Consider the following 17,179-nt stretch of genomic DNA (forward strand, 5'->3'; position numbering starts at 1 on the left):
TCATGAGTCTCCCAAGTGGCCCCAAAGCCACTTTCCCCTACTTGAGACAAATGGGATTGTGTCACTCCCACGCTTTTAGGACTGTTTCAAACCCACTGTTCTTAGAAGAAACTCCAAGTTCTTCACCTGATGAATGTCTTTGCCATCAAATTGTCAGCTCAGGAGGGGAGGACAAGCCCTCTCCCCTAGGACCTGCCCTCTGGCAGAGCATCAGCTTGGGACGACCTGCTGAGCTACACCAGCCTGTATTCTAACCCTGGTCTTGAGTTCTTAGCAAACTGCTTCAACTATCCATACAAATCCAAGGTAGATTAGAAAGATTTTACATGTTGAGCTAGACTATTGATTTGGGGATTTTGCACTAGCAACCTGCAAGTACATGTTCTAATGATTCTGTCTTCTTAAAACCACACCCAGATTTAAGTAGTATTTGTGGAATGTCTTCGGAGTAAAAGGGACTGTACTTTTACAGACTATATGTTTTATACCATGAACAACCCGGACAGGGTCAGAAATGGAACCGCCTCACAAGTGACGGAAGACAGCTGACAGGCATATAGCAACAGGTCACAAAGATGGTAAGAGCAAAGTTGTTTCTCCAACCCCCCAAAAAATTTTTGAAAGAACCGAAAACTCTGAATTTTGAAAGTAAAATACTATCATATAAAGAAATAAAATAATCCTCTTCATCAGTGTTTCAAAATCTGACTCCAGAATTTTTAGCATGCCATATTGAATCCTAGCACAGAAAAATCAGATGGACTAGTGGTGAGTAAGTTCCAGGAAAACTGCAGTAATTCCTCCACTTGTAAAAGGATATAAACTCACCTGTCGAAGATGAAAGTAAACCGCATTCTGGAGAAATTCGGAAGCTCCCAGGCTCCGCTTCTGGATGGCAAGGACACGGACAGCTTTGAAGCATGCTTCTAACTCAGTCACCAGCATTCTTACACTGCAGGGGTAAACGGAGGCCCTCAGTCAAGAGCAGAGGTGTTCCTGTCGTGTCTCGCAGGCCGTGCCTCGGGGACTCAGTGCCCTGCAGCAGCCCGGCCCCAGGCAAGGACCCGCAGCATGGCCCACCCAAGCAGGAGGTGCACTGGGCTTGAGAAAGCCCATCCCCGCTGGGGGCAAGAGTGGCTGGTGGGTTTGAGTGAACATATAAATGCCCATAGAAATATGCCTGCATTCATTCAAGTGATACAAGCAACAGTAGAAGGCTATTTAACAAAATTTCAACTGTCAGTGGAAATTTAGAATTCCTTTCTGCTTGTCCCCTGCACTCTGAGACAGGCTTAGGCTCTCTCACACCGGCAGCTCTGATGCAATAGTTGTGAAGTCGTTTTAATTTGCTGCAAGTGTCCTCGCTCCCCGTGTGGCTGTGACTGTCGTCTCTTAACACAGTCAGATGTCTTCCTGGATCTCTCCCTGCGTTCCTTGCTCCAGCTTCTCAGATCCTAAGATAAAGGGCAAGTGAAGACACATGACCAGAAAAGGCACCGTGGACTTGAACGAAGTCCTCAGTGATCCCCTAGGTGAGTGCTGCCCACCCCTTACCTTCGATTCTCAAGGTTCTGCCCAGGGTGACATCCAGACAGGAGAGTGTCCTGGGCCAATTAAAAGCTGTGTGACTTGGGCCCTGGGACAGGTGCTGGAGCTGGTTCCAGAGCCGTGCCCCACCCCACCTCTGCTCCCCTCTCTCCCAAGGACCCACTGCCAAGCCCCCAGGGTCCCTGATATTCTGTCCTTCTCTTCTAATCTAATCCAAGCACTTTTCCTCTTCCTTTATTCCCTAATTATCACCAGCTGAAGTGGTTTTTCAGTCACAGTATCTGAAAAAATTTCCGGCAGCTGAAAAAGAGGTCTCCAGATTTCAAAGCCCATATGCTGGTTCCTGAAGAGAGCCCCTGGTTATGGGGTCCCTCACCAACACCCACGGGGCATCAGACATGTTGCAGAGTCGACCACCCCCAACAAGAGTTTGCTGTGACCCCAATGCCCGCACAGCATCTCTGCTCTCATAAATGTATTTGGCCCACTTATCCGTTACTCAGAAGCAAAAGTAAAAAAATTGCTCATGTTTCTTACTAAAATTATTTATGAGGTGGAAAAAGAAATTGTAATAGAAAAGAATAAATTTGACTGCATGTTAGATCTGTTCCTTTGGCTTTAAACCTTTGCTGTTTTCTAGGCTCAGACTTGGTAGCTCTGTACCTTTTGTAAAAGAAAGTTGCCTTTAGCCTGAAATATCCAGGAGAGCCTATTCTCCGGGCTCTGATCTTTCACGATGTTAACTCTTCTGCACTTATATAGAGATGGCAAGTTGCAAAATAGAGAATCAACTTTGTTTTTTTTTTTGGAGGTTTTAAAGGGGCACCATGATTTGACCCACGTGGACAGCTGCAAGAACAAAGAATTCCAAGGAGAAACAATTCGTACCGCAAGAAGTTTGCAACAACCAACCACATCCCCGCCCCTTTTTAGTATAAAAGCGGACTGATTTCTGACTTGGGGGAGACGGTTCTCCAGCATGTCATTCTGCCATCTTCTGGGTCTGCCAGCTTTTCAAATAAAGTCACTATTCCTTGCTCCAACACCTCAATCTCCCGATTTATTGGCCTGTCATGCAGCAAGCAGTACGAGTTTCGACTTGGTAACAAGATGACTGCATTGGAGGTAGTATGTCTCCACTCTTTCCTCGTTTCCAATATGTAACATGCACATCATTTATGATCTAGTGCAAATAATTCATCAAAGACTACCACAAAAAGAAACTACACTCACCTAGCTATCAACACTGAAGTCACAACCTATCAATTTTATATGCTGTTTAACAACACAACTAAAAAACCTAACAGAGGGAATTGATTCCACAGAAATAAAATTATTTCTACTCCTTCAAAACCTTTTTTCTTTTCTATTTTATTTTGTTTTGCATATTGAAAAGAAAATAAAGGACAAATCATTTTATTTCACGTATTTTGTTATAGCTACATAATTTAAATACTACAAAGAGATTTAAATTGCAATAAAAATTGTTCATATATTGTACAAAGATATATACACAATCAATGTGGATAAGGAAAGGAATGGACATTTACTAAAAATCCACTGCACATCCAGTCTTTTACAAGCATATCCTGGAATATAAGCTCTATGATCCAGGGGTCCCCCACCTGCATTCTCACTGCTGAGTCCCTTAGTAATCTTCTACCAAGGCACCAGCATAGAACCATGCGATCAGTATTTTCGGTATAAATGAGGGAATTAGCTCATTCAATTCTAAAACAAAAACACTAAAGTAAATACTGAACTTATTTACAGATAAAGAAAATTGGGCACAAACAAGTACAGTTTCTTCCCCAAGTTCACAAAGCTAATAACTGGTAAAGGCAAGATTTGAACTCGTCTGTCTGATTCTAAAAACTAAGGTGGAAATCCCTTATGACTGGGGAGGGTCCAGCAGCACAGCCTATCACCCTATCTTTGTTCAGATCTAGCCTTAGACAGCCTGAGACAGCACCCCATTCCTATGGAACTTGAGGGCAAATGATAACAATAAGGATTTTATATCCAGTAGTTTCTTAGGTATCATTTATATAAACTGTCAGCAGGACAGCAGAAAAACTCTGGGAAATATGAGTGGGTCCAGGGCTTTTTGCTGATTAGAAACTCAGTCTATCAGGACAGAGTGACCTTTCCATGAGAGGCCACACGGACCTAAACTAAAGGCAGCTGAGCAATGAAAACTAGCAAGACCCTGGAACTCAAGCAAGAAGGATCCCTGCCATCTCCCGCCCTGTTGCCTCTTCATCCACGTGGACACGAAGACAGAAGACCTAGGTTCTTGTCCAAGTTACACTATCATGAATTCTCACCCATAAAAAGTTACGACTCTATGCTGTCCTAAGTCCTTTCCAACTCAAATATGTTGACACCAATATCTCAGCAGAATGTCTATGTCTCCACATCCTCTCTTCTATAAGGAGAATAGTTCTATGGCCACAAAGCAGAAATCCAATTAAAAACACCATGCACTAAGCAAGGTGAAAATCTGCGTAAGAGACTTTGCTCTCACGCTCAGTGAATGAAAACTCAGAAAAATTGGTCCTTCTCCCTCAGCAAGTGGGAGGTAGGCTGATTGTGTGTGTGGGTGGGTGTGCGTGTGTGTGTGTAAATCAAATACAATGACGTCTGGGATCTGTACAGATTTTTTTTAAGTTACTGTCATTTCATGAGGATGAGACACCCTTTAAAGTAATTTGAATCTAGTGTTCTGAGAGAGTCTCAGGATCTTTTGGTGGAGGAGGGGAAAGGAAAGGAGGAAAGAAGTAAATGAAGCAAAGGAGTAATAATACTGCAAGGGAAAGGCAAGACATTAATTTTGTTCCTACTTGCATCACAAACAAATTACGGACTGGCTTTGCCCCGATGTCCTGTCGAGCACTGAGTTGCAGATGAAGAGGTGACAGCCCATTTCTCACTGAGCTTGTGACTGTACGTGGCATCTTATAGAAACAAATCATTTATCCTGATCAAACACTCTAGCAGCAGGCCTTAATTCTCCTATTTTGAGAGACAAGAAAATAGGAGTTCAAACAGGGTAGATAACTTGACAAAAGTCAGAGGACCAGTAAATAAGAGAGGATGAATTCAAACTCAGATCTGAATGCAGAGTCTGATCTTCCCACTCCCAGGACTGGAAAATCATTAACACACAGACTCCCCAGCTCCCCTGCAGGGTTCCTGGCACCAAGCATTTCCCATGGTGATGGACTCCAGTTCTCACAGACACAGTGCTCTGTGCAGCCAATGACCTTGATCAGACCTTGATCATCTACCTGCCACGCCCAACAGGTTTCACCATACAGGTAGGAAAGCTGGCTTTCAAGTGCATACAAAGCCACCCCTGGTCTAACGTGGGCTCTTCTGGGGCTTCTCCAGCGTAAATGCAGCCATAAAAGTGCTCAGAGTTTGTACATGAGCCACACTACCTCTCTCCATCTGTCTCCACACCTATACTTCTTAGCTATGACCATTTTGATAATATTGGAAACAAATTTTTAAAAACACAAAAGAAAGGATCCTCGAACAATTACTTAATACTTACAATTTTAAATGATTTCTTACAAAGTGAGTATTTACAAACCGAATCTGCCTTCCTAGGTGTCAGTTTAAACAGTTAAAAAATATAATAGCAAAAAATTCTCACTTACAAAATTAACAAAAACATCAACAATAATCTGGAATAAACTCACAATTAATGCCCATGTTGTACATGGAGAAAACTACAGGACTGTACTGAGGGATAAATAAGAGGTGTGAATGTAGAGACATCAACATATTGCATGGAGGAAAACAGTTATGTATATATGGAAGTTCTCCTAAAAATAATTCAAAACTTAATAAAAATCCCATGAATACTCTTATCTGATTTTTTTTTAACTTGAACAATATATTTTAGAATTCTTCAGGAATAATAAAGTCATAATAATAGCCAAGAAAGTTTGGGATGGAAGAAAAGAACAAAAAAAAAAAATCGCACTGTCAGATAATAATTAATTTTTACAATATGTAAGATATAGCGCTGGAGTAAGGAAGTAAGATTGACAGAAATAAAGCATGAGCTCAAAAAGAGACTCTAGTGTACATAAGTATTTTATACATGTGGGATTTCAAATCAAAGAGCAAAGTATGAATTCAATAATTGTCCTGGGACAATCAGAGAATCACCTGGAAAGAACAAATTCTATTCCTGTCATAATGACCACAAAAATAATTACAGATAGTGATGTAAATATTAAAATACTAATAACAGCAAATACAACTCTTTGCTCACATTAATTCAACTTCTCCTCACTATAACAAGTACTATTATCATCTCCATTTAGACATTAAATAAACCTACATAAGAGATTTATACCATTATAAGAAAGTATTTCTAAGAATAATAACAAAGATAAAACACAAAAGGAAGACATTTACTATCTTAAGAATATTTTGAGCCACAACAAATATAAACCTACTGAACAAAATGAAATGAAAGAAATGACAAGGAAAAACTCTGTGATAGATGTTGATGAAGACAAGGGATTAATGTTCATAACATACAAAGAGCTGTCACAAAGCAGAAAGAAGCTTCCTCACTTAAATTTGTGCAAAGGACAAAATGGATCATTCACTTTTCAAAAGTCAGATGGCTAATCAGTGAAAAATGCTCAATACCTCACTGGTCATCAAATGCAAACTAAAACAATGAAAAAGCACTTTTGCTCATCTTATAGGTAAATATTTTAACCTTTATGGAGGATGACATGTCAATGGATATGTAAACTCTGAAAAACGTGTGTACACACTGATTCAACCCCACTTCTAGGAATCGTTTCGTTTAGAAAAAAAATCAGTTCAAATAGATGTACTGTTTACACTGGTGGGAAGAAAAGCTGAAGTGAAATCATATCCAGCTATAGAGAATTGGTTACGTAAGTAATTCTACATTTCTCATTCCACACAGGAGAAGGAATTTCTAGTCACTTGAAAGTAGCCTGTGATGAAAGTAAATGTCACATCCAGGGAATAAATTTCCAGAAGACTTAACTAAAGGCATGACCATACAAGATCACAGGAATGTCTGTTAAAGAAAGATGCCAGTCAAACATCCTTTCTGACAGTGGAAAATGGAGAAAAGTTAAGTGTCCACCATCAAGACAATGAAGCGCCTAAATCACGGTGAGCTGTGGGCACTGAGGGGGCAGGCGTTTCCCCGTGGCCCAGGGCCTTGTCAACAGCATTCTCCCACCAAAGGTGTCCTTGCACAAGAGACCACACCTGCACATCAGGAGACCCCTCCACTCTATCTGAAAGGACCGGGTGGGTCTGGAGTTTGAGGACGTCTATGATATACCCCTGAGTGAATAAAGCGAGCTGCAGAAAACATATAGTATGGCCTTACTTTTCAAAAAAGAATATATACACACATATACATAGATTTCTCATATGTATATATGTACGTATGTATCGGTATATATATATGTCATAGGCATAAAGGTCATGAAATATATACACCACATTGGCAACAGCTTTTACACTCAGGAAATAAGGGGAAGGGAGGTAGGGCTCTTTCGGTACCACCACAGTTCTCTTTTCAGTATTTCAGTTAAGTACACTTGGAATTTAAAAGTTTATTTAAGCCCAAAGTAAAATGGAAGATGCCTCCACAAGACATAATGCTATACTGGTCATTAAAAATCATGCCAAGGGAGATAGAATATTGTAGAAAAACATGTAATAAGCCGAATGGAAAATGGAGGTCTCCACACAGTAAACAGGCACAGAGTGCTCACTGGTTTATATGACAGAGCTGATACACACTGATGAAAAGAACAGAAAGTAGATGTTAAAGTGTTAATTATTATTTCTGACTAGTGGGACCTGGATAGACTTTTTTGTCCCTTTTTTCAGACTTATTGCATTAAATATACATTATTTTTCATCTGAAAAAAGCATTTTTAGATGTGTAGTACCACACATTGGAGAATAATACACGAGTACTTACAGAAACAAATAACTAGGAGACACTGCAGCAGCGCCACACAATGTAGAACGGGCGATCCTGATTAACACCGCGCAGTTACATAAGGACCCACAAAGTGAGAGCAACTGCTGTAACAGGGCGCGGCCCCCTTCTATTTGTTACCTGTGTCTTCAGGGCTGAGGCAGTTCTGAGCATGGCCAGTGTCAGTGTTGGTGTCTGGATGGATGCCACTGGATGTGAGGGCACCTGCAAGCCGAGAGGAATAACAGAAATCATCCTCTGCCTTTTCTGTCTTGTTTCTTTGTTACTTTAAAAGAGAGGCATAAATAAGATAAACTGTGTATCTTCCCTACTGAAATTTCAGTAATGAAACCGTTTTCAAAGTGTTCACAACTTTTATTCTGCCTATAACCGTCTTTTCATCAAAGCTTCATATTTATTAAATGTTAATTAACTCAGTTAATTAACTCCCTGTTGAAACTTTCTACTATAGAACATGAAATGCACTATGTGAAAGAACCACTCCTGCAGTGACTAGCTTGGCTGTCTTGACGTCAGTGCAGTCAGCCCCCAATATCCCGTGGCTCTGAGCTCCTGATGCTGCTAAGAGAGCACGCTGCAGCCTCAGATGGAGAGAAAGTGTGAAAGCATTTCCTGAAATCTACAGCACTGACAAAACATAACTGACAAATCCCAGGCTCCTTTGAAGATGTCATTTTCGGTTTCTGGCCAACCCCCGTCAATGAGCAGAACCACCTCATTCCCGAGCAATGGCACTCACTTGGTAAGGAGATCTGGAGAAATTTCCAGGTATAGAATGTAACCAACTATACGTAGAACTCTGACAAAAGAAACAATGCAATACCCTGATTTTGGAAGACACTCAAAATATTCTCCTAAGCCTTTGTAGCTGGAAAGGTTGGGCTTCTCCTGAGCCACTTATTTATTTCACAGCCAGTGAGCATCTCCCACAAACCCTGTTAAACTGTGTCTGCTGGGAGCCTCAGGCACACTCTTGCTGTCGATCTTATAAGTCACATGGCAGAGGTGTGTGTCTCACGGCTGCAACCCTCACACAGGCTCGCCTCCTAGCCTCACAGTTTGAACTTAGCCCCATTTTCTAACCTGATTATTTGGTATCTGTTCTTCTGTAAGCTGCCTGAAATGCTATTTGGAACAAGTCAGAAGAATGAGTGGGTAGAGAAATGGACAGATGGGCAGGTGAGAGATGGGCAGACCGAAAGAGAGACTCCAAGAAAAGGGGAACAAATAAAATTTCCTGTGCAAAACCCTCTTCTAGTCAGGGAAGAAAACCACCACGGAGAACAGTGAAGAGGCAGGTAACTTAGGACTGTTTCCTGGATTCCATGAAAAGTCACACCAAGAGATGAGAGGGTAGAACTATAAATAATAAAAGAAAAAAAGCACACATGCTTGAAAAATATATCTACAATATGTACTTTCTAAAGAATAGATTCAAATCAGCAGGGCCCAATACCACAATCCTTGGGTATTTACAGAAATGAGAATCCCATCTCCAAACCACAAGGCATCCCTTTGGAGCACTGAGAGTCTACACGGGGCAGTCATAAAGCCATCACCGCAAAATTTATGCTATCCTGCACTTACGAGGAACGAGCAGTTGTGCACGTGTGACAGTTACACCCCACAGCACCTCTATGGGGGAGGGAAGCCTAGCGAGCCCCATCTCTGCAGGACAGAAAACCAGTCCTGGAGAGCCTAAGCCAACCTACCAGTTCTCCATCTCACAGGACTGGTCACTCCAGAGCAGGACTCGAACTCGGACACACGTCTGTAAGCACGATATTATCATGCTTTGTGTGATTTTTGTGTGTATAATACATTTGTTTCTGGCATGAAAGGATATTTAATAAATGATTCATTGTCTTGTCTATCTCATTAGCTCACAATCAATCTTTATACTGTTGAATTGTACTCTTTTCCACTGGAAAATGGAACGGAAAAAGCGGGGGTCAGAATGAGGTGGAGCTCCATTCTTTATCTGGTATCTCATCTCATCCAAGTCCCCAACCAGAGAGAAGGAGCCAATGTTCTCTTCATCTTTTAAAGAGAGGTCTCCACTGATGATGACTTACTCAACCCAAAAACCAAGGCTGGGAGAAGGGCACATGTAGCAACCAGAGCAGTATCAGATGTAGGAAAGTGAAGAGAGCTCACGGGAGGGCTCAGGGGGTCAGCCTGATTTAATTTCAATCGATAAAAATACCACACTGTAAAAATACTAGCATGAAATGGATTTGTTCTTTCTTGACATCTAGCAAGTTTCCACAGCCCACATGTAACATTATCGTGAACCAGTGAAAAGAAGAGTCTACAGATAGGGAAAATCAATGCCACAGGCAGGCTGAAACCCAGGCTGGAGTTTAGGAAGAGAAAGGGCATAGTTAAGAATTGGGGAAAGGCTGGAGGAAAAAATCACAAGGACTCTCAAGCATCATCCTACAATCATATAATCATTCATTCAAGAGAGAGTTACTGAGGTCCTATTTTGTGCAAGATTGTACACAAGGCAAAGCAAGAGCGCAGCGACCATGTTGGCAGCAAGGGGCGGGGCTAAAATACACTTCTGATCCCGGTACCTTGCACACTTGTTCTCAGTATAAAGGCAAAGAAAAAAGTAAAATAATATTCTGTAAACTCAAAGCATTGCTGAAAAAAAATTAAAGAAGACCTAAATACCTGGACAGACACGCCACGTACATTCCTGGATCAGAAGACAGTGCTCTTGGAATGGCAGCGCTCCCCAGAGTGATCAGTATATTCTACGTGGTCTCGATCACAATCCCAGCGGGCTCCTCTGGAAAAACTGATTAGCTGCTGTTATAATTCATATGGGAATTCGAGGGTCTCAGTAACCAAAACGATCTTGAAAAAGAAGAACAACATGAGAGGACTTGTAATTCTCAATTTGAAACTTTAATACTGTATCTCTAGGTGAGATTAGAGGCCATTTTTAAGTTATTAGTGTGTTTATCCTTATTTTCTAAATTTTCTAGAATGAATATAATTGTTATAATAAGGAAAATAAAAAGTAAGGTATCTTTTAAAACATGCACACCGATTCATTCATTGGAAAAAATGTATTTTAACTATAAAGGGGTAAACAAATATCTAGTGAAAAAGGACTACTTAAAAACAAGAGTGCATTTACATTTTTCATAAATTGAAAACTGAAAAGCACAAACACATCAAGTTTCTAGGGAGACAAATACAACATATTAACACTTATTTTCAAAAATTCTAATTGAACAATGAAAACTCAAGAAAGGGAAAATCGCGATTGACAGCCAAATGCAAACACATGGAGAGCAAAGGCCTAGAAATCACAGTTCCTTTAACTCTGCTACTACCTCAGTAGGGGAGGAAATTCCTCACTGAGGAGACAGTGGAATCCCATGCATAAGACAGGATACACAGTACAAACTGCGCTAGAATCGGGGGTGACTTTCTTAGAAGAATTCTAAAGTTAGAACATTGCTGAAAAACTATAAATACACTGACAGACAGATTAAAACACACAGTAATAAATATTATATAGAAACATATGAAGTCTGCTCCCATGTTACATAGAAATACAAACATATTTGTTCATTTATGGACACTGATTACTTTTTCCCAGGTAGAATATTTCAACTAAAACAAATAATCAATAATACACACCTCTTGTCAAATCTAGTTGATAAGTTATTCTGCTATGTAATCATAATATGCCTAAGATAGATCTAAAATAAGTGAAAAAGATCTTTGTATGGTTTCTTGAACTCTTCTCAACATTCCAAACTTAATTTTAAAATAGATCTGAGCAGTATTTCTATATTATCTTTTCCCTCGTGAAATGACCAATACAGTCTGTTGTCAAAATTCTGTCCTTACAATGATTCACGAACACCGTATCCTCACAAAACTGCTGGACAGCAAGTCACTATCCAGACACGGTGACCAAACAAACGAAACACAAGGAAGACAGTGACCCTATTCTGGAGGGCTTACCGTCTGCGTCAACAACGGGGTTTTAATTTGATTGGTTTGATTGGGTAGCAAAATAAAATCGATCAATTATTTTCTTCTCTGAGCATTCTGTAAGTCATGACTCTTTTCAGTGTCATGAGCAGGAAAGACTTAAGCATGACTTGATTAGGTCAAATAGCAACAATCATCACCGGAGAGTGAGTAATAAAGAAGTTAACTGATAGCAATTCTTCTGCCTACATGAGACCTAAAATAAACCTACACTGATATCCGAAAGGAAAATGAGGAGATGAGGTTCCCAATGAGAAAACAAACAAACAAGAAACCAAAAAATGAAAGACTTTTTCATTAACGATTCCAGGCAGTAGTGGAGCATGGTGGTGAAGAGCACAGATGCTTGGGGACAATCATGAGGCTCTGAATTCCCACAGCACTAGGAAGCTTTGACACTCATAACTCAGTGAAATTTTCTGCATCTCAGCCTCCTATCCATAGACTGGGTATAACAACAGCACCCGTCTCCTAGGACGGTCCTCAAAATTAAGATATTTTATATGTAAATTTTAAATAAAATACCTCAGATTTTAAATATTGCCCCAAAAGCACAAGGAAAAAAGAAAACAGAGATAAATTTGAGTTCATCAAATTTAAAACTTTGCTTCAAAGGACACCATCCAGAAAGTGAAAAAAACAACACTCAGGAGAAAATATTTTCAAATAATTTATCTGATTAGGAATTTGTATCTCCAAATAAAAAAGAGCTACTACAATTCAACAAAAAAGACAACTAAATTAAAAAATGAATAAAGGATCCGAAACGGTATTTTTAAAGGAAAATATACAAATGGCCAATAAGCACAATGAAACGATGTTCAAAATCATTAGCTGTAAGGGAAATCATGTCAAAACTACTAGGAGAAACCACTTCACACTCACTACATTAGGTTATAATTAAAGAAAGAATAACAAGAACTAATGAGGACACACAGGAATCAGAGATAGCAGCCCTTGCTGGTGAGATGTAACGCTGCGTGGCTACTTTGGAAAACAGCCTGGCAGGACCTCAGAGAGTTGAACAGTTGGTTTCTGAATGACCCAGCAATTCTACTCTGTGGGCACACACGTAAGAGAACTGAAAACAAATGTCCACATAAAAACTCCTACAGGAATGTTCACGGTGCCATTATTCATCACAGCCAAAAAGAAGAAAAAACCAAAATGCCTATCACCTGATGAATGGGTAAACAGAGGGGCCCAGCCATACAGTGGAATATTATTCAGCAATAGCAAAGCATGGAGTACTGACCCAGGCAACAACGTGGACAAACATTGAAAACGTTACTCAGTTTGAAAGAAGTCAGTCACAATAGACGGTTCCATTTACATGAATTGACTCGATTTACATGAAATGTCCAGCACAGGCAAATCCACAGAGAGAGAAGAGTGGCTCCCTGGGGCTGGGGGAGGATGGGGAAGATGGGAATGAGTGCTTATGCATATGGGGTTTCCTGTTAGGAGGATGAAAATATTCTAAGATTGACTGGGATGCACAATTCTTGGCATAGAGTAAAAACCGGTGTAAATATTAATGGGTGAATTGTATTAAAACTGTTAAGAACAAAAGCACCTCGGGCCATTACCTTCCCATAGTAGATGCAAATTGCTAACTTTTATTACAGGAAGAAGAAACTGCCCTCAGCATGAAAGCAGGAGATCAGCAAATGTGAGTTAACCGAAATTGGACAAGAGCAGTTCACTTGAAACAGTTGCTGAGTGTATACGAAATATTCAGAATGAAGAAAATCAGTTTGACATCAAGATGAAGCATTCTGCTTCAAATGCAGATCAAGGATTCGGCAAGCCCACCTGCTAGAAATAACCAGAGAAGAAACCTGGTTCTTAAAACAAGCACCACATCCAACAAGGAAATGGTGGTGAGGAAAGCAGTCAGCCAAAAAACTGGAACAGTTTGCTACAAATAATTTCTGCACTGAAATTTCAAAAATAAAATGAAAGTGATGCAATGCTGCGCTGCCCTCACGTGAATGGGCTTCCTCCGGTTCTCGACAGTTCTGTAACCCCGAATGAGAGACTCAGGAGAATCAGCATGGCTCCTGGGAGTCCCCAGGTGACTGCCCACCAGCACGCTGACCACCATCACATCTGCCAGGGTTGAATTGCAGAGAAGAGACCAACTTCTGAAAGGCACAGGAAATGTTGGCAAGGGAAAAAATGGCTGCAGTCAGTCCTGGGACAGAGGCCCTGAGAGCAGAGGCCAGAAGGCTGCAGGTGAACTGGAGTGGCCCTGGGGAAGGAAGGGACCACAAGGGAGCAGATCTCAATTCTCTTCTCTCTCTCCCTTGGGTAGGAGAGATAAAGCCTGCATCATTCTCACCTGGAACTGTGGGTTATGGCTGGCAGAAGTCCTACCGAAACGGAAAGATTATTCAAGACTCTGTGGGAAAAGTCCAGAAAAAGAGAAGGAGTAGGGAGCCAACTCCATGAGCCTCTCAAATGCTTCTATATTTACTGTGTATAACGAAAAGGAAAAGTCATTAACAGTTGTGTGATAGTAAGTAGGAACTTGAGGAAAGACGGGAGGAGACAGAGATTGTAGAATCCACAATGAGTACAAAGGCTTAGTGTATCTTTAGGGAAGTCATGGGGTGAGGGGAATAAGATACATTCTTTAGATATGTGAATTACAAAGCAGACCACGAGACCAGCCAGGTCCTTGTTTTGGGGATAATAGACTATCTAAAAGCACACAAGCCCAGCTTTTATAGCTGAGGGCCTGGGTCCTTGCTTTGAAATGAGCAGAGTGCTATTTAAAGCATCAACTATGCAAGCAAAGCATTGTCTCTGCTTTTTAAGGCAAGGAGACAGGAGTGAGGATGCACAGGCTCCTGTTTGCAAAGCAGTTACTAAGCACACATTTTTCTTCTGAACATTGACAGGCGGCTGGGATCTGTTACAATTTGTTAACCTAATCTTGGGCTCCCACATGTAACCATTATGGAACCATTATGGAGGACACCCTAGGATAACAAATCCTAGCCCTGGGTCTTTTCCTGCCACCTTCAGACACTCTAGCAGGATCTAGACACATCCCTGACTAACGATCCCACAGAACCACCCAGACTCTTAACTCCTGGCGCTTGAAACTTAATTTTAGCTCTACACAACTTAACAAAGAAAAGTTTCAGAAATAGAAGATATTACATTCTTTTATATCTCATCATATGAAGTAATTTTTCTGATTGCTCTAAGCTGCTTCTAATTGGCAAAGCACCTAATTCTGCAGGTGAATTCAGTACTTTCCATTGGGCATAACTTGCCAGTTTGGGCTCGCTGAATTCTATTGGTCAAATACTGATACACTTAATTGATTTCATTGTTCATCAGTTTCAGCCGGGAGGAGAGGGAGTGTCACTCTGTTCCTCAGCCCACCCTCAACTCTTTTCTCATCAGCAACTCAGGCCTCCTGAAAATAAAACAAAGAATTTGTTTCCCTTCTACGCTTTCCACAAACCCAACAGGAAACATCAGCTTGGAGAAAGAATTCAACAAAAATGTTCAAACAAAAATCTATAAAACCTGAAGCAACTCCATCTCCGAATCATGATACACAATGACATGAATGTAAGTGTGTCAAGCACAAAGCATGCGTGAGCCTGACCACCTCATTTCTATTCTTCAATGGAAGGAAGGTTTTCATATTTTTTATTATCACTCTTTCTCATTGCTTCTGATTAAGCCAAAAATTAGTTTATGAAATAATTAAGCACTGCAATAACAGATTTTTGTTGTATCAATTATAGAAGGCATTCAGAGGGGATAGGAAAACCCACCTTTGTAAAAAATGTAAAATTTCTTCCCCTGTTAAAAACACGTATACAAAATGCAACAGAGAATTCAAATTCTTGCGGAGAGGAGCAAAGCCACAGAATCTAAGCAAAGTCATTACTATGAGTCAATTCAAAATTCACTAGACAAGCATGCTCAAAGCATTCAAAGAATTTTAAAGGCACACTGCAAACCATTCACTTAATGATCTGCAGGCTAGAGGAAGAATTTCCCTCTTTAACAGACAACATAAATCAAAAGGGTGCCCCTCCAAACAAAGACAAAAGATCAATCAGGTTTTTAACAGTTCTGATAAATCAGCATGTTCTAAAGAACAAAATTCAGAAATTTTAAACATTCATTCAAACCACAATGAAACAAGCACTTAAAAAAAAGAAAAAAACCCCAAAGAAACTAAGCACATTGATCATGCACTTGGATAAATGAGAACGTCTTTTACCCTTCGAAGAAAGAACAGGCTATAGCCTTTTACTTGAAAATTAACACTACTTTAAAGATAACTCCTAAAACGGATTTCATCATTCATGTTGCCTTGAAAACTCTGAGGCACTTGTATCTGATCAGAAAAGCAATTCTGAGTAATAGTATGTTACAATTCAGCGCCAGTTTGCTTTAGAATAAAAAAGAATAGCTACTGTTCCTCAAATCCTGCACAGAGTGTGAAGTGCCTCCCGGCCTCTTTCTCCTCCCGTTTTCTAAGCTCATGCTCCCCAACACTTCTGAAACAAGTATGACAACCTCTTATTTCCAATATGCCAAATGACAAAAGAATATCAGTTTATTTGTGTAAATATATGCCTACATCTTGAACTGGAGGAGGAAGGTATCAGAGGGCTACATGGAACTTATTTCTACCTTCCTGAAATCACACACAAACACGTTCACACAGACACAAACACATACACACTGAATTACTGAGCACTTCACATGCTTAGGAATTCCAACTTCTAGAAGATAACTTTGCAGTTAGTTTAAAATACAAAACTGTCAAATTTTGAAAGACTTGATCATCTGCTAAATCATCCAAATATCAACGAGACCCAATTTGCCTTCTCTGTAGAATGTAATTTCCCATGATGTCAAAGCAGACCCTAAGAAGTACTGGATCCAAGACTCGTGTTTATCACTAGCTATTATCGTTTTTAAACAAGTAAACAGATTCAGAAAGGTATGTCCCAACATTTATTCTTATTGAAATAGCATATGTATTCAATTGTCTATACAGAAAATAGGTCCCATGATGGTGTTTAAGAGCTATTCTGTGTATTGCAATATTTATTTTTAAGTGAAGACAAGGAGGGTGGTTATTACTCAGTTGTAGAGCACTTGCTTACCATGCACAATGGGCTGGCTTCAATCCCCAGTAATCCCCCCCCCCAAAAAGTGCTTATTTAAAAATAAGAAAAAAGTTATAAAAAAATGCAGACTAAAAACCACTGCAATGTAGAAGCCAGAACTATAAAAAAAACATGTGTTTCTATCAAATACTGACTATATGTCAAACACAGGGACATCCACAAATCACCCCTGACAACCATCACGTGTGGTTCTCAGCAACCCTTCTAAGTAGACACGGATGAGAAGCCCAGCACTGCGGATGAGGAGACGGAGCTCGGAGGAGCCGGGGACGCTGACCGTCCTGCTCCCCGTGACACCACGTCAGCCCAGGACAATTGCTGACAGAGCTGCAGTGAGGGGACATGCAGCTGCGTGGAAACTTCGGGAGCTGGGAGTCCCAGAAAACACGAAAAATTGTTCAGTGAAAAACCA

The 17,179-nt window shown here is 40.4% G+C and overlaps 1 long non-coding RNA gene across 1 annotated transcript in view; it reads right to left on the bottom strand.

Moving 5' to 3' along the window:
* Nucleotides 1-1,261: 1,261 nt before the first annotated feature.
* Nucleotides 1,262-17,179, bottom strand: part of LOC141576773 (uncharacterized) — a 29,576-nt gene continuing 13,658 nt past the window's right edge. The window contains exons 2-4 of the long non-coding RNA XR_012505191.1: nucleotides 10,253-10,438; nucleotides 7,694-7,777; nucleotides 1,262-1,454 (exon numbers count right to left, since the gene is read on the bottom strand). This is a non-coding gene — a long non-coding RNA (uncharacterized LOC141576773). The remainder of the gene's footprint in view (nucleotides 1,455-7,693; nucleotides 7,778-10,252; nucleotides 10,439-17,179) is intronic.

The sequence above is a fragment of the Camelus bactrianus genome, unplaced genomic scaffold (assembly GCF_048773025.1).
Source record: "Camelus bactrianus isolate YW-2024 breed Bactrian camel unplaced genomic scaffold, ASM4877302v1 HiC_scaffold_33, whole genome shotgun sequence".
NCBI lineage: Eukaryota > Metazoa > Chordata > Mammalia > Artiodactyla > Camelidae > Camelus > Camelus bactrianus.